This window comes from Acomys minous (assembly GCF_964271855.1).
Source record: "Acomys minous genome assembly, chromosome: 6".
Lineage (NCBI taxonomy): Eukaryota > Metazoa > Chordata > Mammalia > Rodentia > Muridae > Acomys > Acomys minous.
In genome coordinates, this window is record NC_140487.1 from 15,500,303 (window position 1) to 15,526,395 (window position 26,093).

General features: G+C 38.0%; 1 long non-coding RNA gene across 1 annotated transcript in view; it reads left to right on the plus strand.

Annotated features, from left to right (window-relative positions):
• The first annotated feature begins 6,038 nt into the window (after window positions 1-6,038).
• Window positions 6,039-26,093, plus strand: part of LOC311600062 — a 34,498-nt gene continuing 14,443 nt past the window's right edge. The window contains exon 1 of the long non-coding RNA XR_014780123.1: window positions 6,039-6,110. This is a non-coding gene — a long non-coding RNA (uncharacterized lncRNA). The remainder of the gene's footprint in view (window positions 6,111-26,093) is intronic.

The window sequence follows — 26,093 nt, forward strand, 5'->3', positions numbered from 1 at the left end:
TAGAATATTTTTTAGTAGACGTATTATGTAAATTAGTAAAAAACAACCTGGTGGTCGTCCTCAGTTATGAACAGAGATGAAAAATTCAAGCTGATTTGGGGAATTATTTAATCAATGTGCACAAAATGTGCACAAACAAAATGAAATGTCATATGGCTCAAATCAATTTCAGACTGAAATAATGTCATTTTTTATACAATCCGTGCTTCCTATAAACACTAACAATGCTAAGTCAAACACAGATCCTCACATTTACATTGTACTATAATATCGCTTTTCAAAATATGCTAATATAAAGTACAGAAATGAGATTCCCTGTGTAAATCTTTACCGAAATACAACTACAACTTAGAAGCAAAGTCACAAACATATATTCTTGTTGAATTAAGTTCACTTCATGTTATTATTTTGCACATGAATTTTACATTTGCATTTCCTATACAAGTAAGGGCTAAAACTTATACGTGTGTCTTGATGTGCTAGTTGGTCTAGTGCTAAGTGCTTTTAAATCTTTCTGTTTGTTTTGGAGACCGTTTCTTTTGTAGCACAGGATGGCTTTGACCTCACCATGTAGCTCTGGATGACTCTGGATTCCTGTTTTTCTTGTCTCCACCTTCCAAGTGCTGAGCCTATAGGAATACTCCACCAACCCTGGGTAACATTTTCCCTTTATCTCTTTCTTTCTTTCTTCTTTTTGTTCACTATTAGGGATTGAATCCAGGGCCTTTCACATGATAGATAAATATTTTACCATTGAACTACTACATCCACAGCCCCTTCCCCTCTCTCTACAATTATTTATAAGCATTTTCATTACACATCTCAGTTTTAGAATAATGAAGTGAACTCCTTGAAAAGTTAAAAAAAGAAAAAGAAAAAGAAATCTTGCCCAAGATTATAATGGTGATAATTGGTAAAGCTGGCTGAGAGATTAATTCTTTTCTGATGAATGTTACTTGTCTCTCCCAATATTTTCACACTCATTTAATTATACTCCAGAGAACCATATTAATAAAGGAAACACAAAGAGTAAGTGTGGGGCAGGTGAACCATGTGACCAAGGGGGTAGGCCCAGAGCGAGAGTGAGGTCAAAATGTGTTCAAACACCGAAAATCTCATCTTGAGACTGGTAGGAGAAACGACAGCTCCCTCCCTGTTCTGGGCCGTCATGCCCCTGTGCACCTAGCTTGTGGCCACCACCTCTGCCACCCTTGAGGTTGCATAGCCTGGTGGTCAGGTTTCAGGTTAAAACTTCCTATTTCCTTATAAGGACCTGTCCAGCTAGCAGGTGGAATTCTCTTCATGGAAATGAGACATTCCCCGCACCTTAGCTGCAGTCAATGATGTATACTCACCCTGAAAACTCCTACTCACTTCCCCAAGATTTATATAGCTCATATTCACCTCAATAAAAAAGAGATATCACTAAAAATAGTCTCAGAGAAGGCATCTGCTTCCTGTACTCACTGCTGGACCAGGATCCTGCTAACTCACTGGTCCACTCCTTCCAGTCCAGCAACAGTGTCTGGGCATCTGCAGGGAAGAAGTGGACCTGGGCTGGCAAGTAAGAAATTACTTTTAATTTTCTTTTGAATAGAAAATTTATGTGATTTTTCCCCCCAAGTGTACATTTAAATCAGCAGATGATTTAATAGGATTCATGGCCTAAATTTGCTCTCAGAACATTGAAATCTTTAATGAGATTGATAAAAGATGGATTGTCCATCCATTTTAACGGAGTAATTTTTGTTTTTAAATTTGGCTTGAAAAAGAGTTAACTTGAGTTCATACAGAAGTACAGAAGCAAAATTTCTTTATTCGGGAAAACCTGCTGGGGATCATCCTGTGATGTACACCTGTCAAAGGAGTCAGAGGAGTTTGGGACTTTCTAAGAGGCTTTCTGTCCTTTTGGGCAACTCAGTGGTGGCCTAAGATTGTGAGGGTTGTTTTTATTCTGCAGGAAGTGTTTCCACTGGAGAAGCGATTCTTTTCTCAGTATGTCAATATGCGGAGCTATTCTTTTGAACTGCCTTCCTGCAACTGCACACTTGCTTGATCAGCTGCTGCCTGGCACGCTACACCGAAAGGCAGAAAGTATCAAAGCATTGGTCAAACAGGTATTGAACATCTTTGGACCAGATACCACACACCTTGGTTGAATGATATAGGGAAATCAAGCTGAGCTGGAAGCTTCCTCCATGGGCAGCTAAGCAATGTTTTTAGGCTAGTGGTCACAAATTTAAAGCAGCAGGCTATTTGGCATGGTGTATGTGTGTGTGTGTGTGTGTGTGTGTGTGTGTGTGTGTGTGTGTGTGTGTGTATGTTTACATTCAATAACTAAGACGCATACAAAGCGATGAAATTTAATCTGGCCACATAAAAAAGTAAAGATCTGAGTTGAGAAAGCAGGCGATGAAATGTATAGGCCAACTGACTTATGCCTTTATGAGATAAAGTGTCAGGAGATTGCAAAGAATAGGCCGAAGAGAAAAAGGAAGTCATGGTTATAGAATGGATACTATGAAACTGAAGCTATAAATGGTTTCATTTTTAAAAAAATATTTGATTCATTTTTGAATATGTGTATGTGTGTGAATCTGTGTGTAGGATGTACACGTGAGTGCGAGTGTCCCAGGAGGCCAGAGGTATCAGATCCATTTGGATCTAGATTAGTCAGCTGTGTCAGGTGGCTGTGACTTTAAGTGACATTGATATATGGCTCTGGTAAATAGCCTGGCATAGTAGTGCATGCCTTTAATTGCATCCCTTTATGAGGCAGAGGCAGGCAGATATCTGAGTCTGAGGCCATTGGTCGGGTCAATAGCCTGAGTTCCAAGACAGCCAGGGCTACATAGAAACTGTGCTTTGAAAAACTGAAAGACCAAAAACTAAAAACATATGGCTATGGAAACCGAGACCTGAGGTAGAATAAGATTATTGGAAAAGCGAGATCAAGTAACTAAGACTCCAGAATAATAAAGGAAACATCTACGTGGACCTGGAAACCATCAATAGTATGGAATGAGTAGTGTTGGAGACACCTATAGTATTCCTAAGGTTCCAAGCTATAAAGAGGAATGGTCTGATGGTCAGTAAGGAACTATAAGAAGACAACAAACCCTCATAAGAATAAAGGTCAGATGAGGGTGTAGTTGTGTGACGTCAAACCAACGCCTCCAGAAATTCAGTTCAGTGAAAACATTGTTTCACGTCCTGCCATGCTACTAGTGGCTGCTAGAGGGCAGCAGAAGCCAGGAACAGGCAAGGAAAGCTTTAACTGGAACAAGAGGAAAATGCTTTGTCTTTGCCTAGAAGAGCCATGTAGTCAGGGCAGAAACAGAAGTTTGAGTTCAAGGAGCTTGCGATTTAAGGTTCCATAGTGTAACCGGAGAGTCAGAAAGCAAAACAAAACAAAACAAGAGTGAGGTAAAGGTTTAAGCGAATAGCATTCACCTGCTTTGAACTTTTTGGGGAATTAAAACAAGGACTGGGAAGAGCCACCAAGCATTAAGGAGAGCCAGAGTTAAGCGGTAGCAAAGTGGGCACATTAATGAATCAAAGCGTGCTAGGAAGAGCTTGGGCTGTCTAGGGGCTGACGATCAATCGGACTCTGACAAAATTTTGGCATACCTCCCCACGAAAACAGGCCACACAGGGCGTAGCTGGAAACAAACATCAAGGGCAAGCGTGCTTGCTCTTCTGAAGCAGGCTTGCATGCCGCCCAGGAGGGCTTCGAACTTGCTATGTAGCCAAGGATGACCCTGAACTCTTGATTCTTATGCCTCTACCTCCAAAACTATCAGGTGGGACTTTACAACAGAGTTTTGGCTTAAATGTCAAGAATGGGCCAGTTTTCTTTCTTTCTTTCTTCTTCTTCTTTTTTTTGAAACAGAATCTAACTCTGTGGCCCACACGGGGTTTGATCCTGTGTTCCCCTTGCCTCAGCCTCCTAAACTGTGGGATTGGAGAAATGAATTACCACTGGCTGAGTTACTGCATAAATAGATAAAGTACAAAGTATCTGAAACTCTAAGACTGCATTGACTGGCGATTAATACACATGCCTATGTATATATATATGAAACAAACAAACCCCCACACCTATAACAATATACAGCCTGGCATCGGTCCTGACTGTAGTTGTCTGAATGTAGCTTTCTGGAGAGTTCTGTAAGCCCACTATTTCTGTGCATATATGTGAAGAATGCGAGCCAGAATTTCCAACATTTCATACTGCGTGTTTCTATAAGAAGAAAAGGAAGTCAGATTTCCTGGTATTCTTTTATCCTGTTTTAAATAGAGGTGCAGTGTGTCTTTGAGAAATCTTGAAAGAATTTAGGAAAGACTGTATAAAGACTCACCAATGTAGCTTAAACTTTTTAGGTGTTCACACGTTGTGTCATGGAATTAGGAGGGCTTTGAAAAATTCTAGGCATCTTTCAGGTTTTTATGTCGAGAGCATCTGTCTTTGAGTTCGAAAGTAGCAAATGATAAATACATTTTCAAAATGCTTGTTATTTCCTCCCTCAGCAATCATTACATTATCAAAAGTATTTTTGTTTTCAGTTATTTTAAATTTATATGTAAATCTACTTTCAAATGAAACTTACTGCTATTTGAATTTTATATTTTATGGAAAACTATGCAAAAATGAATAAATTGACAAAATTGCTTATGGTAATTATTCTGAAAATATTTTTTGACAACCCTTTCAAGTACATATGATAAAATAAAATGTGAAACCTTTAAAAATAGCAAACAACTTTAAAACTGTTGGGTAACAAAATATAATTTGTCCTTTGATTTAATTTCATGGAAAAAATAAAAACGTATGCTGAAAAGTAATACATAGTCAAGTTGATTTTGTTGTTTGGGTAGTGTAGGAGTGTGTGTTCATGCATGTATTCATACACATGCGTGTGTTAGAGCAGATTTCTGTTGTGTATATAAAGGTCAGAGGCCAATGTCAAGTTACACCTAACCATCATCATCATTTTTTAAAAGACAGGATCTCTCACTGGGTAGCCAGCTAGCCCCATAGATCCTCCTGTCTCTAGCCCCTGCCTCCAGTGCTGGCATTACACATGTGTGCTGCCACCCACCGTTATGTGGGTGTTAAGGATCAACTCTCCAGTGCTGGCATTACACATGTGTGCTGCCACCCACCGTTATGTGGGTGCTAAGGATCAACTCAAGATCCCATCCTTGCATGGGTGACATTTTGCAGACTGACCCACGTCCTCAGTTCATTGTCAAATTGAATTATCATATACATCATAGATACTGTCTATGCTACAAGTGCGGATCTTTTAATTATTTTTTTTTTATCAAGTGAGTCAACATTTTGTGAAATTTTGTGTGCATTTTTCTTACCTGAAGCCCTTTGTCAATGATAACTGGGGTCCTCATTTTTAATTAGTTGGAAACACATGCAACTGCTGATATCTATAACAAGGTCTGAGCAATAACACTGTGGTGAGCTAATGAATTTCAACCAAATTTAAAAGTGCCAGTATTTAATGCAGACTCACTGTGAAACAAATGCATCATATTGCGATTTTGAATAATTGGAAATAGCTGCAGGTTTCTTACAGACCTTGAGGAAGCTACAAAGGGCTCGTGACTTGTGGTGATTTCAATTATGGTTTCCCTCCTCTAAAAGATTGACTTATTTTTCTTAGCATACGAAGTACTAGGCTTCATGATGACATTTTTAAACAGTAAATTGTTTCTGTTGTTTCTCCTGCCCCTAGCCCCGGTTTCATCCTCACCATGTACCCTGTCACCCCTGGTACCCTCCTTCCTTCATGCCGCATGGATGGTTTTGCCTCCTGCTTCTTCAGAAATCTCTTGTTCCCCTTTTGTAGAAACGTTTTCATGTTTCACGATGATGTACAGTGATGTACACTGAGAAAAAGCTGTACCTGTACTTCATATTTTGAAATTGACCTCCTGGGCTAGTGATATGTAATATGATGATGTCATAATCAGCTGTGACATGGACCAGGGAAAACAAGCCGAAGCTCTCAGTCAGCCAAGTACTCACAAGGAGAAGCTGCAGGTACTCTATAAGGGGCTGTGTAGTGGAAGTCTGATGCTTCATAGGTTAGGTGAGCTAAAACTACATGATTATACCATGTGAAATACATATGGACTTATAGGTAAATTATATATAGGCACAAAAATGTTTTCCCTATTCAAAAATTTACTTAGGTTACTTCAATTAGCTTTAATATTCTAAAGACAACAAAGCCTATGAAGAGGAATAATTACTTGAAATCAATGGGGCCTTCTCTATTAGACCTTTTGCACATTGCAATCACCATTGCAAAACTGGTCCTTCACAGAAACCTTTGTTAGGGATGGTCTGTAATCTGGAACTATGAGCTAAAATAACCCCTGTCTCCCTTAAACAAAACAAAACAAAACAAAACAACAAAACAAAAACTCCACATGTGTTGGAGAATAGAAATTAAGGCTGAAGTGCTAAAGTTTCTTTTGGTTAATGAGAGTAGGAACATGTTCTTATCTTCTTTCGCTCAAAATCTTATCATGATCCAAGTGTGTCTGCACATCAGTTGCAATCTTTGTGAGCATCCCATAGGGTACAGAAAGGTCAGATAGCTTGGAGGTTAGCAGTAATAGGGAGGATCACAAAGAATGGTGCCTGATACCTCCCTAGATTTAGAACCCACCCTTTCTGGCTATTAATTGAGTAGACTTTGGTTTTTTTTTTTTTTCATATGTGTTTTTAGATAAGGTGAGTGATCAGAGGTTGAGAAATGTTGGTCACGAGGTTAACATTCAGGAATAGTTCAAGTTATCCACTGTGCAAGATAATTACAATTAATAGTAGTGTATTATGTTGAAACAACCGAGGAGGCTGTTTTCAGCCACCTCACTTTGAATAGTATATGAGGCATATGAGTTGCTTTCTCTACTACTGATCTCCACCCCTGGTCCCCTCCCCATCCTTGCCCTTGTCCAGTTTCCTCTCTCTATCCACCTCCAAATCCTATTTTGCTTCCTTTTCTGAGTGAGATTCAAGCATCCTCCCTTGGGCCCTCCTTGTAACTAGCTTCTTTGCATCTGTGGATTGAGGCAAGGTACATGATAAGTACCTCAATTTAGCTGTTCTATTGTGTAATGCATACATATTTTAAAATCTTATGCTGTATGTAAGTATACTATCGTTTCGTCCACTAAAAGGATTTTCATGAATAGTATAACATAATAGGGTTGTGAGTGATAAAGGAAAATATCTGTGATATCTAGAAATGTTCTGACCCTATGAACTGAACCATGGTGTTGATAGGAACTGACCTCACTCCGGTACCTGAGTTGTGGAATTTGCCTACAGAAAATGACAAATCCATATACTATCAATGCTAGGCAAGGCCACTGCAATTTTAAGGAATAAAGTCAAGTTAATAGCACTCTATAATCATGTGTGAGCACACAACAATATACACATTCTTTTTCTTTAATTAATTTATTATTCTCTTTACATCGTGATTGCAGCCTCTGTCTCCTCTCAGTACACCCCTCACATATCCCTCCCCCCATTTCTCCCCTGTCCTCCTCAGAAAAGGCTTAGGTCCCCCATGTGTACAAAGTGCCCTGGCACATTAAGTTGCTGCAGACCTAGGTGCATCCTTTCCCTCTTAGCCTAGACAAGGCAGCCCAGTTAGGTGCACAAGACCTAAATGGTGTCATCAGAGTCAGTGAGGGCCCCCAATTCAGTTGCTGGAGATACACATGAAGACAAGCTACAAATCTGCTACTTACATGCAGGAACCCTAGACCAGTCCATGCATGCTCTTTGGTTGGTGGTTCAGTCTCTATGAGCCCCCATGGGCCCAGGATAGTTGACTCTGTAGGTCTTCTTGTATAGTCCCTGACCTGCTTTGGCTCCCTTAATCATTCCCCCAACTCTTCTATAGGACTCCCGAGCTCTAATGTTTGGCTATGGGTCTCTGCATCTATGTCTGTCAACTGCTGGATGAAGCCTCTCAGAGGAGTCATGCTGGGCTCCTGTCTGCAAGCATAGCAGAGTAACATTAATCATGTCAGGGATTGATTCTCTTCCATAGGATGGGTCTCAAGTAGGGCCAGTCTTTGGTTGGCCATTTCCTCAATCTGTGCTCCGTCTTTGTCTGTGTACATCTTGGCAGGACATATTTGGATCAAAGTTTTTGTGGGTGGTTGATGTCCTCGTTCCTCCACTGGAAGTCCTGTCTGTCTATAGGAGGTGGCCACTTCAGGCTCCATATTCCCCGTTGCTAGGAATCTCAGCTAGGATAACCCCCCTAGACTTCCTCCCCTAATCCAGGCCTCTGTCAAATCCCAGAGGTGCCACCCCTCCTCTTCTGATTTCTGATCTCTCAACTGGCTCTCTGCTCTCTCCACTACTAATCTTCACCCCTGCTCCCCTCCCCATTCTTACTCCTATCCAATTTCCTCTCTTTATCCACCTCTAAATCCTATTTTGCTTCCTTTTCTGAGTGAGATTTAAGCATCCTCCTTTGGGCCCTCCTTGTAGCTAGTTTCTTTGGATCTATGGATTGTAGCATAGCTAATATTCACTTATAAGTGAGTACACACCATTGATGTCCTTTTGGGTTGGGGTTACCTCACCCAGGATTTAAACCACAAAGTGACTAAGAATTCTTCTATCTTGACTAAAACATTGGCTATAATTTTTATATGGATATACTGCATTTAGCATTATGCTCCTGGCCTCCTAAATATGAGTTACTAGGATCCAGATCATAGATTTAGCACAATTTTTTTACAGCTTTAGATCCAGAATAATGTTCTTCTTCCATGAACTACCTTCAGCCACTTAAATACAATCCTGATTTCCAGTCTTTCTGACACACACACTGCTGAGATGTCACATGACTGGCCATCATGCGTGGGTGTTTCTTGTTGTAGGACAAAAGTAAAGCAAAGAGTAAAATGTATCTTGTGCGTTTATTTGTGTGTTATTGGTGGTCCTGGGATGGAAGGCATAGGCATGAAAAATAAGCACCAATTAGTGCAAAACACTAGGTATAATGCTTGCTTCCTAATTAGCACTCAGTGGATATTACCTATACAGTGTCGTAGTAGTTTGTAGATTATGAAATGGAAACTCAGAGGTGCTTGTACCTAGGAAGTGGTGTTGCTGACAGCCTAGTTCTTTTGAGTCTTTCTCCAGATCATGTTTTCATGGTACCATAGTGCTACACTTTGATTCATCATTTTCTCTCTTATGCTGTTGATAGGAGGTAACTTTTTGGGTCCTGGGGCTATGATTTGTTTTGATCTATGATTAAATAATAATTCTTTTACTTTAAAAAGAATAAAAGCAACCTTTGAACCTGTCATATATGTAGATTATTGTTAGTGGAAAGACTTTTAAATTTCTAGTCTTTTATTACAATTATGGTCCTTTGATTATTATAAAATTATTTTTATTCATTTGAGATCTCAGAGACTGACATGGCTATGTTAAAGAACATTAGCTTAGATCTTTTGTAAGGTAAGATACCAGAAATAGAAGACACAAGCTTTAGTCCCAAGCTGGCCTCAGGTCACCCAAAAAATGTGAGGTCAGGTTTTGACCTTATATAAAACTGACCAATTAGCTGTTAAAACTATAAGGTAATATCAAGAAGCCTCAAGAAAATACATCACTGAAACCCAAAGCATTCTTCACATATAAATATAGAGGTAATAGATAATATATAATAACAACACAGTCAGTTCATTTGGCTTTTTGTTACCCACCATAAATAGAGAGGAAGACCATTTGCTGGAGACATTACCCACCTTGAATTAAGACATAGGTAAGAACTGACCAAGAAACTAATTCTCTTCTCTCTCTCTCTCTCTCTCTCCCTCTCCCCACCTCCCCCCTCCCTCTCCCTCCCCCCTCTTTCTCTCCCCTTCTCCCTCTCCCATGGCTGCCATTCATAGTGCTAAAGATGTTATGCAAGGTATTGTGGTAGAACTACACTACTAATCTTCCAGGGAAGATATGTCCACTGATGCAATAGCAGTATGACTGTTAAGGGGATAATGACTTTTTGAGTGATTTATTCAACAGAAGACTTACTTCACAGGCGGGATTACATGACATGTACTTTAAATCTGGTCATATGCTTATGACTGGGATGATACTATGCTGTAGGAGGGAATCTACTATTATTTTGTTAAGCAGTTATGCCGTCAAACTGTTTTACAAATGTAAGTTTATATTCATAAAATTGTGCTATTTTCAACTTTGGTCAGAAAAAATGTCTTTTTGCAGTGGGTAGTGGTTATGCAGACACTCACAATTGGAAAGGGTCCAAATATAAGTAATTGTGATTGCATATGTGGATGAGTTATCTCTATCAATCTCCTACTACAGAAGTCTCAGGGCACTTGGTGGACAAAGGGGAGGAAAGAATGCGTGAAATGTCAGGTGAAGAGGAGAGTTGTGAAAAGCCAATTTCTGGACAGGGCATGGTTGTTGCAGACACACCAGTTCACAGCAGCTGTGGTTACCTGCACAAGACCAGGGCAAGACAGGGTTGTTGGTGGCGGTTGGGTGGTGTGCCCACTCCTAGATAAGGAGCTAATGACAGTTGATGGAGAGAAAATGCCACTCTCCTGGGGACATGGCTGATGGTAGGTTGGCTGTGCCCTAGTAGATGGCCCTACACTCATGTGCATATGGATATCACTGATGGGACTCAGGGGGTTGTTACTCACAACAACAAACCTACAGTCCAGGTAGGGATACTGGAAGAGCTGAGAGGGAGGTAGTAGTGGGTGGATAGAATCGAAATATGTTGTGCAAGAGGCAACTGGGAAATGCTGAAAACAGGAGATGTTTTTTCCCCCAGGGAAAAGCTCCCCAATTGGTTAGTCACTAACAAAGTTGTCATTCCTCAGCTTATATAATACAAGTAACATTATATGGACCGAGCAGCTTATATTTATGCTTGACATGTGTGTGTGTGTGTGTGTGTGTGTGTGTGTGTGTGTGTGTGTGTGTATAAAACATATATATCACTAAGGGATATATAGCCTTTAAAGCTATTTTCCATTCTTCCCAGTCTAATCCATGTGAAGACACACTGCCACATGCTTCCACTGTCAAGGGAACCACTCTGGCCACCTTGCTTTCATTGTCGTGAGCTGAAATCCCTCTGGATATATATATATAAAAGAAAAATGGGCCCTGAATTGTAGATTTAAGAGAGAACAAGGGAGATGTATGAAAGTGGTTGGAAAAAGGAACAGGAAAGGGCTAATAAGGAAATTATAATATTAAAAATAATTGTGGGCTCTGTTTTTTAACAATTAAACTTTATTATACAGCCCAATTAGCTTACACAAGAGGGAAAAAAGGTTAAAGAGAAAAAAGAGTGAACCTTCCGATATCCGGTCCACGGGATGGGTCCCTAGGTGTCTCTGGTCTGCATGCTGGTCTGGCCTGTTTGCTGATCCACGAGTGCTCAAGCTCGGTCTGGACCTGCTGCTGTTCTCTCCTCTCCATGTGTCTGTGTTACGTGTGAAGGGCGGTCTCCTTTTCCCATTGAGGATGGATTAGAAAAATAGTCAGGTGGAGTCCCCAGGCCCACTTCCTGAATTACAGGCCCAGGATGGCTCCATCCTGTCTGTCTCAAGGTATCCATGGTGTGTCCAAGGGTAAAGCCTGCCAAGACTGCTTTCACCTGTGACAAAGCTTACAGTCCTTCCTACAAATAATAAAAATATTTAAAGTTCTTTTTATAAATGAAAGAATAAAATGAAATATTTCAAAAAGAGGGCTGATAAATACCTTTTATTTCCATTCGCTTTTACAGGATGTTGTGTTTAGGGAATTGTTGGGGTTTGGTAATTATATGTGTTTGTTTTAGGTAGGAATTGAGTTGTGTTCTTCCCAAAGAGTGTTGTTGAAAATCCCAGTATTTTAAGAAGCAGTAAGATGTGCTCCATGAAAGACACCCTTAGGATTGTTCCACAACTCTCCCAGCTATATCTATGTTTTACATTTTCACAGAGATATATTAATAGCACATTAAAGGCTCTGAAAAATATAGTAAAATGCATTTAAAATTCTAAGGCATTTCTCAACTTAAAAGTCAGTTTTTCTTCTTCTTCTTCTTTTTACATTTATTTATTTATTTATTTATTTATTTATTATTTTTTACCCAGTGTTTATGTCTCTTTGTGCACATGCATACAAACCATGACATGCATATAGAGGTCAGAAGACAACTTCAAGTGGTTGGTCTCTGATTTCACCACATAGATTCTATTCTGGGGATTGAACTCTGATTGTTAGTGTCAGCAGCAAGTACCTTTACACTCTGAGCCATCTAACTGGCCCCTGGAAATGGTACCGTAATGGTATTACCCTGCTAGAGATGAAGCATTGTGCAAACAGATAATATACCAAATGTTGCAGAGCTTACCTTGAAGTGAAAATAGGCATTACCAATACCGAGACATAGTCTTATTGTGTAGCTTTGACTAGCCATAAGTTTACTATTCAGACTAGGCTGACCTTAAACTCACAGAAATTTTCCTGCTTCTGTCTTTTGAGTGTTGTGATTAAAAGTGTGCCCCTAAGCATTTAATAATTTTAAAATTCAGCTAATGATAAGAACTATGAGGAAAATAGAACAGGGTATGGATCAAAACTTTTATTTTTCTTGAAAACTAATGGAAATATTTAATCAAATATCATATTGTGACCATTGGAGCAGTTCAGTCTAAGCATAATTTCTCAATACTGCTCCTATTGACTCATTGATAAACTGTATTTTGCTCTATTGTGTTATCAATTAGGTTGTTAAACTTTTGGATAAAATTATATTTTGATCACAAAATGGGATTAATGAACTTCTAGTTTCTTTGAATTTCATTAGTTGTGTGTGAAAATGATTTTGTGCTTCAAGTGAAACATATTTCTTCATCATGCCATTTATCTAATGCCTTCAACATATACCAACATAAACACATGTAGTGTATAAAATATTCTTAATTTACTTGACTGTGGGGATATACTATTTTTGTGGGGGCTTTTAGAGTAGCGTTTTGTGGGATGTATTTTCTTAGCTCTCTGTTTGTCTGTCTTTGTCTCTTTCTGGTGTGATACACTGCAGTGCTATGGCTCTCTGACAGTTTTGACCTCCTGCATTGACTCGGATATGAATTCCGTAAGTTTACTTTGTTACGAGCATTCTGAAAGACAGCTGTACGATGTAAGAAAATTTATTTCATAAGAATATATTATTCTTTATCATTTTGATATTTTGTTAATTTTGTTTGCTAGCATTTGAATGAGTAGAGAGAAGATTGGACAATAATACCAGGAGTTATGGTCTCTCACTATCTTAATAAGTAAAAGCACTGAATCTTTTCTGTCTTTGTAAATAGTTATGCACTGAATAAAAGGAAACTTGATATCTATTAAGACTGAGTGGCTGTGTAGTGAATAATTAAAGTCTCTTGTCCACTTATGTCTTTTAGTTCCCAAAGGCATAAATTGTCATCAGTTTCTTATGTATTCCTATTGAAATAGTTTGTATATATTTATGTAATATATGTATATAATATATATTGCATATATAATACCATATGCACACATAAAATTTCCCTTTAAAGCACAAATGTATCATGTATGTGGTTCTACTATCTTATTTTTTCACTCCATTTTACAATTCAAATTGGAAAAGTATACAGGTCAGAATATAAAGGACTACATCTATGAGAAAAAGGAAAAATGCAACAAAACCCACAACAAAGTGTTCTCTTATGTATTGCTACAATTATTTATCTATATTGCACTATGCACAGTACTGTATTTATATGGGTGATCTCCACTTCACAGAGATTTGTGTGATTTTAAATCAATGTAACTAGGATAATCTCTTGCTTGATTTTATTACTTTTTATAACTTGGTTTCTAAATTGACTTTTAATAGCTTTATTCAGTATAAAATACTTTTTAGATTTCTAGAACACTGAAAGCTTTAAGTTTGTTCTAAAAGAACTTCAAAGACAACTTTTAAAATTAAAATTGTAGTTTTTATTCTGTCAAATAGTCTAGCTTCCCATATTCATTACAACCTAGTATTAACTTTGTATTATCAATCAAATATTACATTTTCAAAGCTCTGAAATTCTTTCGTTTGATTTTTAGCTACACAATACTTTGGGACAAATTATTGTTCTGAGGCACAGTGCCTGTGTGTGTATAGTTGCTTTCATGCTATCCAACTAATCATGAATGATATAAATGACCTCGATTAGATCAGATATGATGAGGATTGAAGAGTGATGTTTGATGCAAACAGGAAGAGTGATTAGCATTGTTCTTGCTGTATGATGAATTACACCATACCATGCAGTAAAATAATGGATTGTTTTTCAGAAGATCACATACTCCTTAGCAAAACAATGATGGGAAATATATAGTCCTCTATCATTTAGCAAAAAGTAAGACTTATAAACAACATTGAAAAATTTCTTCAATTCTCAAAGAGTACCATGACACTGTTACTGATGAGAATGCACATGCCAGATCCTTGGTAATGGGCTTAGTGTATTTTACTCATTTTTTTCCCCCTGCAGACCTGTTCTGTGATAGTAAACTGTTTTAATCTCTTAGTACTTATCTTTATGTGGACTAGCAAGTCCTTTACCCTTAGGGTACAGATAGGATTCTAATAATTCTGTTTGATCTATGTTAGTCACAAATGAAATAAGTCAAGAGAAATACACATAGTGAGTATATCAAAGAGATACTTCTACTCTTAGGCATAAGGCAGTTGCTTAGCAACTTGTGTCACACTTCATGGTCATCTGTTAGGAAAGACACAAAGTCAATGCTGACTCAAGACATAAGATTGTAAATGAAAACAAACAAACCACAATCTGTTGAGCTCAGGAAAAAACTGCTTCAATGGACACAAAATGAGTAAAAGATATGAGGCATCTATTTGGAGGTCTTCAGAGCATCAATGAAATTGTCAAAAAACAAAACTACTTCAAATACAGTAGGCCAAGATAGCACAGAAAATAAATTAAGATTTGCATGAACAGTACTGTTCCCGCATGCCAGGCTCTATCTTTGGAACAGTGATTGTCTGCAAGCTGTATTAATCTAAGTAGTGTACACACAAAACCTTTCTACAGGCTATAACATCTATATCACCTTTTGAGTTGGGAGTTTTATTAATAATAATAATTATTATAGTAATGCCACTTATAATATTCTTTTATATCTTTATTTAGTATCACTTTAAAAAACTCATTTATTTTTTTCATATATTAAATCCTGATTACAGTTTCCCCTCCTTCCATTCTTTCTATCCTCCCCCACCCTCCAATTCTCTTGTCCTCCAGATCCACTCCTTCTCTGTTTCCTTTATAAAAGAGCAGGCTTCCCGGGGATATCAACTGAATATGACATAACAAATAACAAGACCAGGCACATAACCTCATATCAAGGCTTGCTGAGGCAACCTTATAGGAGAAAAAGGTTCCCAGGAGCAGGCTAAGAGTCAGAGACAATCCACTCCTGCTGTTAGTCCCACAAGAACATTATTCTCTTATAAGTGGATACTAGCTGTTAAGTAAAGGATAATAATGTTACAATCCACAGACCCAGAGAGGTTAAGTAATAAGGAAGGCTCAAAGGAGGACACATGGTTCTCCTTGGAAAGAAGAAATAGAACACATTCAATATCACATTTTAACCAGCTAAGTCTGTGACTTAGAAGAATTTTTATACGATGAGATTATGGAGTAGGTTTAAGGTCAAGAGGCTACCAAGGCTATTGTTTTAGTCCTGTAAACAGTGCTCATTGAACATCTGAAATGACTAATAGTTTCTTTTCTTCTTTTTAATGGATAAAGAATTTGATTCTGACATTTGAGTATTGCCTAGCTAATATTTCCTTTGTTCTACAGAGGAACAAAGAGTTTGTGTATGGCCTTGTCACATTAGACAAGGTGTTTAATATGAGTCTTGGTATTTCTAAGTGTAAAACAGGGCCATAAAATAGTCCTTTCAAAGAGCTGTTGTGTTTTATTTACTAAAGCTATAAAAATTAGAAAGTATATTAATTGTGGCTTCTATGAGTTATAATTCTCTGAAAAATTAAATTAATCACACTTAGGATTTCTATATTATTATCACATTCAAATATTAAATAACTGCATTTTATTGGCAATGCAGATGATAGCTATAATACATGGGATTCACAAGAGAAATAGAGACATTAAAATATCTGTCTGCTTATCTATTGATACATCTACCATGATACCATTTGAAAGGGAGAAGGGCAGGTGGTGACATAAGCTGATAATGTGGCAGTGTATGAGGGCAGCCAAAAAAATAAATATTCCACCTAAAATCCAAGGCAATTGTATCCTTCTCCCTCCTTTATGTTTTCTTCAGATGTTCAATGGATCGAATGCTGCCCACTTGTGTTAAAGGCGATGGCCTTCTTTAAACAGTCCACAAATTTAAACTTACCTCTTCTAGAAACCCACTCACGGACACACCCAGAAATATTAAATGGTTTATCAGAAATCTAGGCATGTTTCTGTCCAGTCAGATTGACCTCAAGTAACCATCTCTTAGACTATTTTTGTTTATTCCTGCAATAAGCACATACAGTTTCGAAGTCTGTCAGGAAATGAATGCTTTTTTAGTAATGAAATTATAATACTTTTAGCATATAGATGCTACTGGGAGTGGTGGTCAATGCCTTTAATCCCAGCATTCGGGAGGCAGAGGCAAGCAGATCTTCATGAGCTGGAGGCCCGCCTGGTCTACAAAGTGAGTACAGGACATCCAGGGCTACACAGAGAAACCCTGTCTTGGAAAACCAAAAAAACCAAAAACCAAACAAAACAAAGCAAAAACAAAAACAAACAAAAAACCTCACCAAAACCCCACCAAAACAAACAAACAAACAAAACAAATCAAAAAAGGCTAGAATACACTCCATCATCTGAAAGTCTGTCCTTTGAAGTAGAACCTAGCGCAACTCCCATTATATTTTTTTAATCTCTGAGTTTAATTTTGAGAGTGTTTTCAAAATCTGTTAATATTATTCATGATGTTGGATTTAGTAATCCAACCAGGTCAATTGGGAAGAGAACTGTTCTGATGAGAATAAAGTTTCAGAATCCGTCTTTATTACATGCTAGCTCATCTTCCTGGTACTGGTTGCTACTAGCTGTTTTCCCAGTGAGAGTGGAGCACTTGCTGATTTGGTCCATGCAAATAGTCACTATATACTCAGCACTATGTCAGGCTCTAGGAATGCAGTGTTGAACACGTCAGAAGTCAGCCTTGCCTTTGGAGCAGTATGAGAGATGGGGTAAATGCCTGAAGGAAATGAATAGAGGACGGAGATGGCGATGCCACAACTGGTCGGGTAAGTGAGTTGGGAGAGTGGCTGGAAGAATCTCTAAGTTGGTATCACATAGTCTGAAATCCTCCAGGACTATGTGGAGACCTTGGGCCTCAATGTTCCTTATGGGCTATGCCTCCTCAGACTCTGTACCTGTGTCTGCCCTTTCTATGTCTGCAGAAATTCATAGTTTGAATAATACCGTGTGATTTTCCATTTTCTTTTTTCCTTTATGAAGGCATTTGCTTTTTATCTTTGTTTTCTGAGACAGTTGTTTCATTTTGATGATAGATTTAATGTCATCCTACAGCAAGCTGGTGTTTCTTTCCTTTCATGAGAACAGTTTGCTTCTACTAGTTTTCACTTCAACCTGGGCCTTTTTATATACATGACGAACTCTTCAAAAATAACCTCAAGTTATCTGATGGTACCGATAAGGCAGGCGCTGGGAAGCACATTTAGAGCAGGTCATTTATTTTTCTGGCTTGTCTTTCTGTATATTAATCACTAGGTTCTCATAAACAGCCAAGTACTCCCTGAAAAGGAATTTGTAAGGTTGTTTATTTAGTGCTAATTACTCTGTTTTCATCACATTTTAACTGTTTCAAATTATGTTATATGTGTTTAGAGCAAAATCTTTGTTTTAACTGCAAGATGAAAGCATTTGTATAAATTGTCTTTTCAATTCTGCTACCTTTTAAAGTACATTAATACACAATTTAGATATTAATAGGCTAGAAATAATGTTTATACATTTATATCACTAAAGCCTAAATCACAGAAAATCTATTTTGCTATAAGTCACATTGCATATGATTATTTGGGGGACTAGGAGCTGTCAAAATTTATAATAAGCACCTAACAAAAGATGTTACAAGAAGGGGTCAAACCATAGGAAGAAAGAAAAAAAAAAAGGAATGTCAGGTTACAGTAATATGTGTAACCCAAGTTTTATATGTTCTGGTTTAAATGAGTTATACACACAGTACTTCTAATTTCACCTAGGAGGAACAAGGCAGAAGCAATTGTTAATATAAGGAAGCTAATTATAATTTATTTTTACTAATGAGTTCTTATTGCTTATCTTTAACTAAAAACAATAGAAAACTAAGTTGCTTCATAAATTTTCCTATTTTTAAAGATATACAATATAAAGCATAAAGTAGGTTTTGCCACAGATACCTGTAAAGCTATTTTAATGATTCCTCTGACTCTCCCACTCTGTTTCACTGTCTCTATGATAAAATGTCTTTAGGGAACAAACATGGAAAGACTTACATTCAATTTATGGAATGACATTTTAAAGGAATTAAAATACAGAGATATTTTCTGTGGTTCATCTGGCATTTTGGATATAGTTATTAAATCTTGGACTTATAGTTGTAATTTAATTATATTTGGCTAAAGGACTGTATTTATATTTGACATTGACTAATAGTATTACAAAATACTGGTGCATTCAACTTGATTTTCTTAGTGATCCACATAAATTATTATATCTCTATTGTGGAGGTATCCAGTGTTTGAAGAGAGATCTAACTTTTACCCAAATGATTCACTATGTTTCTGCTTAATGGATTCACTAAGAAAAAGAAAATTCCCATACCACTTAAGAAATATTTAGACATAGCAAGAGGCTGTATGCAATCATGACTCAGTCCACCTTCCTTTGAAGGGCACCTCAGTTCTATTTAAGTATGGTATACTGAAGGAGTGTATGAGAGAAGATCGGACCTGGCATTTCTCATTTCATAATTGCTTTCAGTCTGAACTTAAATTTTTTTATTTATTATAATTTATTCACATTTTATCCTGATTGCTATCCCCTCACTTTTATCTTCCAGTTCCCACCCTTCCTCCCTCTTCTTCCCTATTCCTTTCCCCTGTACCTCTGGTGGGGGAGGGGCCTCCTCCCCCACCATATGGCCACAACCTATCAGGTCTCACCAGGATAGCCTGTTTCCCCTTCCTCTGTCTGCCCACCTGGCCTCCCCACCAAGGGGAAGTGATCAAATCAGGGGCACCAGAGTTCATGTCAGAGGCAACCCCAACAACACCCCCACCCCTGGCTGCAACTGTGGAGAATGAACTGTCCATTGACTATATCTGAATAGGGGGGGCCTAGGTTTACTGCATTCACTGTACTTGGTTAGTACACCAGTTTGTGCAGGACCCAGTGGGTACAGATCTCCCAGCCTTGATAGTCTCCTTTGTGGGTCTTCTGAACCCTCTAGGTCCTTCCATTCCCCCATTCTTCCATTACTACTCTCTGTGCGCTACCCAGAGTCCAGCAGGGAGACCCAGCATCTGTCCTTTTTTTCTTTTGTTTTTTCTGCTGTGAAATTATCTATATCCTGTGTTTTCTTGGGTGTAGTTGACCTCATTGGGTTGGCATTTTCCTTCTGGTGTTTTCTATAGGGCTGGGTTGGTGCATAAATGTTTGGTTTTGTCATGGAATATCTTTTTTTCTCCATCTATGGTGATTGAAAGTTTTGTTGGATGTAGTAGTCTGGGTTGACATCTGTGGTCTCTTAGTCTGTATAACATCAGTCCAGACCCTTTTGGCTTTCATGGTCTCTGTTGAGAAGTGAGGTGTAATTCTGATGGGTTTGCTTTTATATCTTACTTCAACTTTTCCCCTTGCTGCTTTTAATATCCTTTCTTTGTTCTGTAGATTTAGTGTTTGCTTATTAGGAGGCAAGAAGAATTTCTTTTCTGGTCTGTCTATTTGGTGTTTTTTTCTCCCAAATCCCCAGACTCATGATTTTTATTTTTTATTAATTAAACATTTTTATTTTTTACATATACATTTATATTATTACACATATATACAATAGATTACCTATAGTAAGAAGAACCATGACATAATCAGGAATTATATAAATGTTACATTCTTAGTGGTTTTGCTATTTGTATTTGACAGCCTTGAAGAAAACATCTTTCCTATCTTGGTGTATCTAAAACTCTGGATGTAAAGCAATCTCCATGACATATTGTCATTATCAACTTAAAACATCTATCTAGACCTAAAAACATCTTAACCCTTAAACAACTAAGCTTCATTGTAAAACTAAGCTACTTGGTATTCAACTCCATCAGAGACTTGAGAAGGAATAAACTTAATTACCTGAGTATGCCTGGAGTGTAGGTCAGTCGCTTTTCAAATGAGAAGATGACAGCGACAGTTTGCTACCTGAATAGTCACCCAAAACTGCCTATAATGTTGGAGCATCTTCTTCAGCCTTTTGGCTCAATATATCTGACAGACATATTTGTGAGGCAGGAACTATTGAGGACTTGCTTACCCTGTCTTGGCAGAGCTTGGCCATTGACTCTGCTGGCATTCAAGCTTGCCCTTTTTTAGGCAAAATTCTGTTTGTGGTAGAAATGAGGACATTTTGCCCAGTGGCTTGTTTTCCATATTTGAAGCCATCTACATAAGGAAGTTCTTTGGTGCTCATCATCCTCTTTGAGGTAGGTTGGGTGTTGTCAGGAGCTACCCTGTCTCATTGTCAGTGGATCTTTAAAATAATAAAAACATTTTTTAATGCCAAATTTTGTATCCTGTGGGTGATACTTAGCTCTATGATTCCTGATGTCTCCTCTAAGTTTTCCATTTCCATAGTTTTCTTGGTGTTTTCTTAATTGATTCTAATTCCATTTTCATGCCTTGAACAGCTCTAATCATTTCCTTTGCCTGTTTGACCATGGTTTCTTGTCCCCAATAGTCTCTATTCCTTTGTTTGTATTTTCCTGTAATTCTTTGAAGGATTTATTCATTTCCTCTTTATATTTCTCAAGTAATTGCAGAAGCATAGCTTTAAGGTCATTTTCCTGAGGATCAGCTGCTTTACAGTATCCATAGGTTTTTTTGGGGGCGGGTGGTGGTTCTGATGGAGCTGTGCTGTTCTGGTTTTTCTTGGTTGTATTTTCACTCCTCTTTTACCAATCTGCTGTAGGGATGTGGATTTTCTAAGCTGACCATCGAGAGGGCAAGTCCCCTGGCAGGCAGATCCTTGCTTTACAGGCCTAGGAGACACTGTCCTTCTGGAATGTAGATTCGCCTGAGCTCTGACAACTAGGATCTGGGATTCAGCAGGCTTCCACTGACTACCTGGTCTCCTCAGTGTGATCAGCAGCAGAGGAGAATAGTGGCTTGGAGCCCAGAATGCTGTATCTGGGTTCCAGATGCTGTTCTTGGGAATTCCCTATATGGAGAGTGCAAGGCACTCACAGTTTATCGCTCCTGGACCAGGGGATGGCTGAAAACTCCCAGTTTCTCCCCTTCTGTCTAAGAAACACCAAATTCAGTTTTGGATCCAGCAACCCATTCACTCACTGGTTTGGCCACATCTAATCCTCTGCTCCTCGAGGGGTGCCTGCATTCACCTCAAGTATGCAACTGTGCATAGTGCAGGTTGCTAGGAGGTTCTGATTCCTGAGCTAAGTCCTGAACATCTGGCTATGGGACATTGTGTGTGGGGGAGGACAGGAGGGAGGGGGCTCCTTCTGATCCTCCCCAACTCCTGGGCTTTCCTGTTCAGTCTGAGAAGCACCAAAGTAGACATTGTGGATCCAACAGCCTGTTCACTCACCGGTTTGGCTGTGCAGCTCCTCTGTTCCCTAGGGGGCCTGCACTTGGCTGACTATTTGGGAGAGAGCAGGGTGCCCCAAGCTTGTAACCCTCGAACCTGAGGGATGTCCAGTGGTGGAGATGGGTGTGTGTGTGTGCCGGTTCTGATGCTCCCCAACTCCTGAGTTGTTCCCTTCAGCCTCTGATCATCTGCTCCCTAGACACAGTACGCAATGAGTGCGGCCACCTTGGAATCTGGAGTCTGAACTTTTCAGTCTGCAGTTTGGAACATTGATCTAAAAATTGATTTTAAGTCTAAAGATGAGGGCAAAAATAAGTCAGTACTTGTTTCTCTACCTATCTTTCCATTTCCAAACTAATTAAAACAATACAGCAATATGTATATTTCTTTGAAGTCAAAGGAAAAGTTAATAGTCTATAATTACTCAATGATTTAATGTTTCTTTTTGTGAATTTCTGTGTTTACTTTCTCGACTCAAAGAGAAATATGGCTTGCTATATTCTTACTTGTACAAAATTTTGCTACTTAAATTCTCAGAAATTTGAGTAATAATATGTTGAAAACATTGCTTTTAACAGCTTAGACCACAGCGTGTTCATGAAGTATAGATTAGAGAAAAAGTACAAGTTAGCATATTCTGAATATTTTTAAACTGTGTTTCTCAGAGGTTCTTTACAAATAATGTACAAACAAATATAAATGTATTAAGCTCCCTTTTTACAACTATATTATCGCTCCATTTTGTACAGAATATGTATCAAGTTCTTAGGAGGCTGAAGCAGGATGGATAAGGGGTTCAAGACCAACGTGTGCCACAGGAGGAGACTCTGTCGTAAAGAAGGTCAAACCATTACTGACAAAAAAAATGTGCATATGCTCTGTTTCCAGAGTATTTTTTTGATTGCTAAAAGAGAACTATAAGTCTCAAAAATGAAAAACAAAGAGGTCTAAAATTTCTTTCCTATATACATTTAAAAAAACGGGTTTAGTGATTTTGTGCATAAATGTACTTTTGTTTGTTTTTCCCTGAATAAGACTGTGACATAATTCTGAAAATGAGGGGACTATGCATTAGAAAATATCTTGGCAAGTAATGCTATTTCTAATGTGTCCAGAAAACATTGTGTGTGTAACAAATTCCTATTATATGATATCAGGCATTTTAATAGAAAATTAGTTAATTTTGTAATAAAGAATTTGAGTAATACTGAAAACTGCAAAAAAGATAGTAATAAAAGTTATCTTTAGTGCCACTACTCCCAACCCATCACCATATTACATGAACATTATTTCATTGTGCTTCTATGAATATGTGGAAACGGAGATGACAAAGAACATTTAAATATACTCTTTTAAAGAAAATATGGTCATAATGAACACACTATTTTACAAACAAAACTTATTTTTATTTTAATTAACATTAGCAAGTGAAAATAAGGTGAACTAGAGGGTGAATTATGGAAACTTTCTTCTACCACAAATACTATTTTTGAAAGATTCCTTAAAAAAAAAAGGGGGCTGGAAAAGATGACTTGGTTGGTGAGTGTAATCACAGAGCTGTGAAAACAAAAAAAGACATTAGAGATAGGTGATCTCTGGGGCTTTGTGGCCAGCAGGTCTAGCTGAATCGGAGAGTGCACAGCTCAGTGTGATATCTTGTCTCAGAAAATAAGGTGGAAAGCTGACAGGACAGTGTAGTGGTTAAAAGTATTTGCCATACACGCCTGATGACCTGAGTCTATTCTCCAGGCCCACAGTGAAAGAAAAAAAAAAATCCAACATCCAATCTGTTCTCTGACTGCATATATATTCTCACTCTATCTTTTACACACACACACACACACACACACACACACACACACACACACACACACACACGTAAAAATAAAATAAGAAATAAAAAATAAAGTGGAGAGCAGTAGGGGAACATATTTGAGGCTGACCTCTGACCCAATACACATATGCACATATGTGCATAGGCAGAAGACTAATAAAAAGAATTATGCAAAATGTTACAAGTTAGGAACTCTTTTAAAAACACACCTTTAAGTGACAGTGCTTGCAACAGGACCCCAGTACTTTCATTTCTTTTGACTTGTGTAACCTTATTTTGAAGCAATCCCGTCTGTCTTGCATATTTGCTGTATGTCTATTATTTTAATATATTTGCATTTTAGCATCATCATCATAATTTCTTCACTTTCTCCATGTTAGTATTATTAGCTGTAAGTTTCTTATACTTTAAACATAGCTTTTGTCTTTATTATGTGTTTTTATCCTTAATTTATTTTCTTAAACTTATTCTCTGTTGTTTTCTGTCTCTTCTAATTTTATGTTTCTTATGAGCAGGTAATAGTAGTCTCAAGTTTACTAATACACAGATCTAGATATAATGGAAAAATATTTGGGGATGGAAACAATGGACATCAGAGATCTTTGGAAACATATTAATCTTTATAATCTGGTTTTGTCTTATCTAACCATTGAATGGCCTAACGGTAAGGACATTTCCAGAAGAGAGAAGAGGAAGGAGTCTGCCTTCAATGCTGTGTTTATATTCAAGACCACAATATCAGTTCTTATCAGAGTTTCCAGCTTGCTCTGCAAATTTCAGACTTGCAACTCCTTACAATTGTATGAGATGACAATTCTTTACTATGTGTTTACTATGTTTTGTGTGTGTGTGTGTGTGTGTGTGTGTGTGTGTGTGCTTGCTCATTTGCCTGTGCGTGATTTTATCAAGCTTTGTTTCAAAGTTCAATTGGTATACTGTCTCTTGATTCTATGGACTTTTTAATTTTTGTCCATCTTATTATAGTTGGTGACTGTTTATTTCCCATGGTTTCCCTAGTAGAAGGAAAGAGGACAGTTGCATTGCATTTGGTGCCTGTTTTAGAATATTTAGGTTCTGTTCTTATTTCTGATTTTTGAAGTTTTGTTGAGCATCCCACACCCTGGAGTCATTTGGCATCTATGGCATCTCCTCACTGAGGGGGCAGGGAAATGGGTCAGCTCCACTCCTAAGCATGTAGACCAGAGGGGCCTTTTCTTCCAGCAGAAGGGTGCAGTTTCACAGCCTCATTGTTCACACCCCAAACGTCATCTATTTCTTTTATGTAGCTTTTCCCACTTTCCTTCACTAATGTGTTTGGAGAATTAGAGCTCTCAGATTCCATGCCTCATTGTGGCAGGAAGGGGTGGGTGGAGTTCAGTGTCTCTTTGCAAAGCATTTCTCATTCTGTTCCGGCATCTCATTGTTGTGTTCTCTCTTGGTTGCTAGTTTTGAACTTCATAGTGTAGAACTGCTTAGTCTCTGTTGATTTTTTTTTTTTTTTTTTGTATTTTGGTTCATGGGATTGGATGTTGGGAGAGAAAATCCTACTCAGCAACTTTATTCCATTGTCTTAGCTCAGAATTCCCCGAAGCCTTATGTTAGCCAGAGAACATTTCCAGGCATTGTATGGAAATGCAAATTTGTAAATAGAAGATTAGGTAGGGCACATTATCTTGTGAAAAAAGTGCTTAATTACATTAGTGATGCAAATGTTTTTTGAGATTATACCTTTGTAAACAAGATGATCTTGTAATGGAGGATTTGTGGTAACTGCAATGTAAAGGAGCCTCAAAGGAAAAATTAAGAAAACTAAGTATGCAAACTGTTTATTTCCAGAGCTAGAATAGTGTGATAGGATGTGATGAATACCGAAGAGGATGTACAAAGCCACAGCACAGCGCTGCTGTAACAGTCTCATCCTTTTCTTTTAAATGTCTAGATCACTTCTTATTTCTTGTAACTGAACTGAGGAAATGTTGTCTCAGGCTGACACACTTCCGAGTATTTTAAATCTCAAGCAATCAAAAACACACTTGGTAGAGAACTAATTTCACACCTCAGGCATTAAAAGCCAGAGTTTGTATTCATTGTTTATTTTACATAATGTAAAACAGCACGAAGCATGATAGATTACACAATGGATGGATGGGGATTCTAGAATAGGGAATCATTTTGCATTTACACCTGGTAGATGACATTTTATATATGGAAACTGTCCTGCCATATCAAATACAATGAATGTTTTTCAAT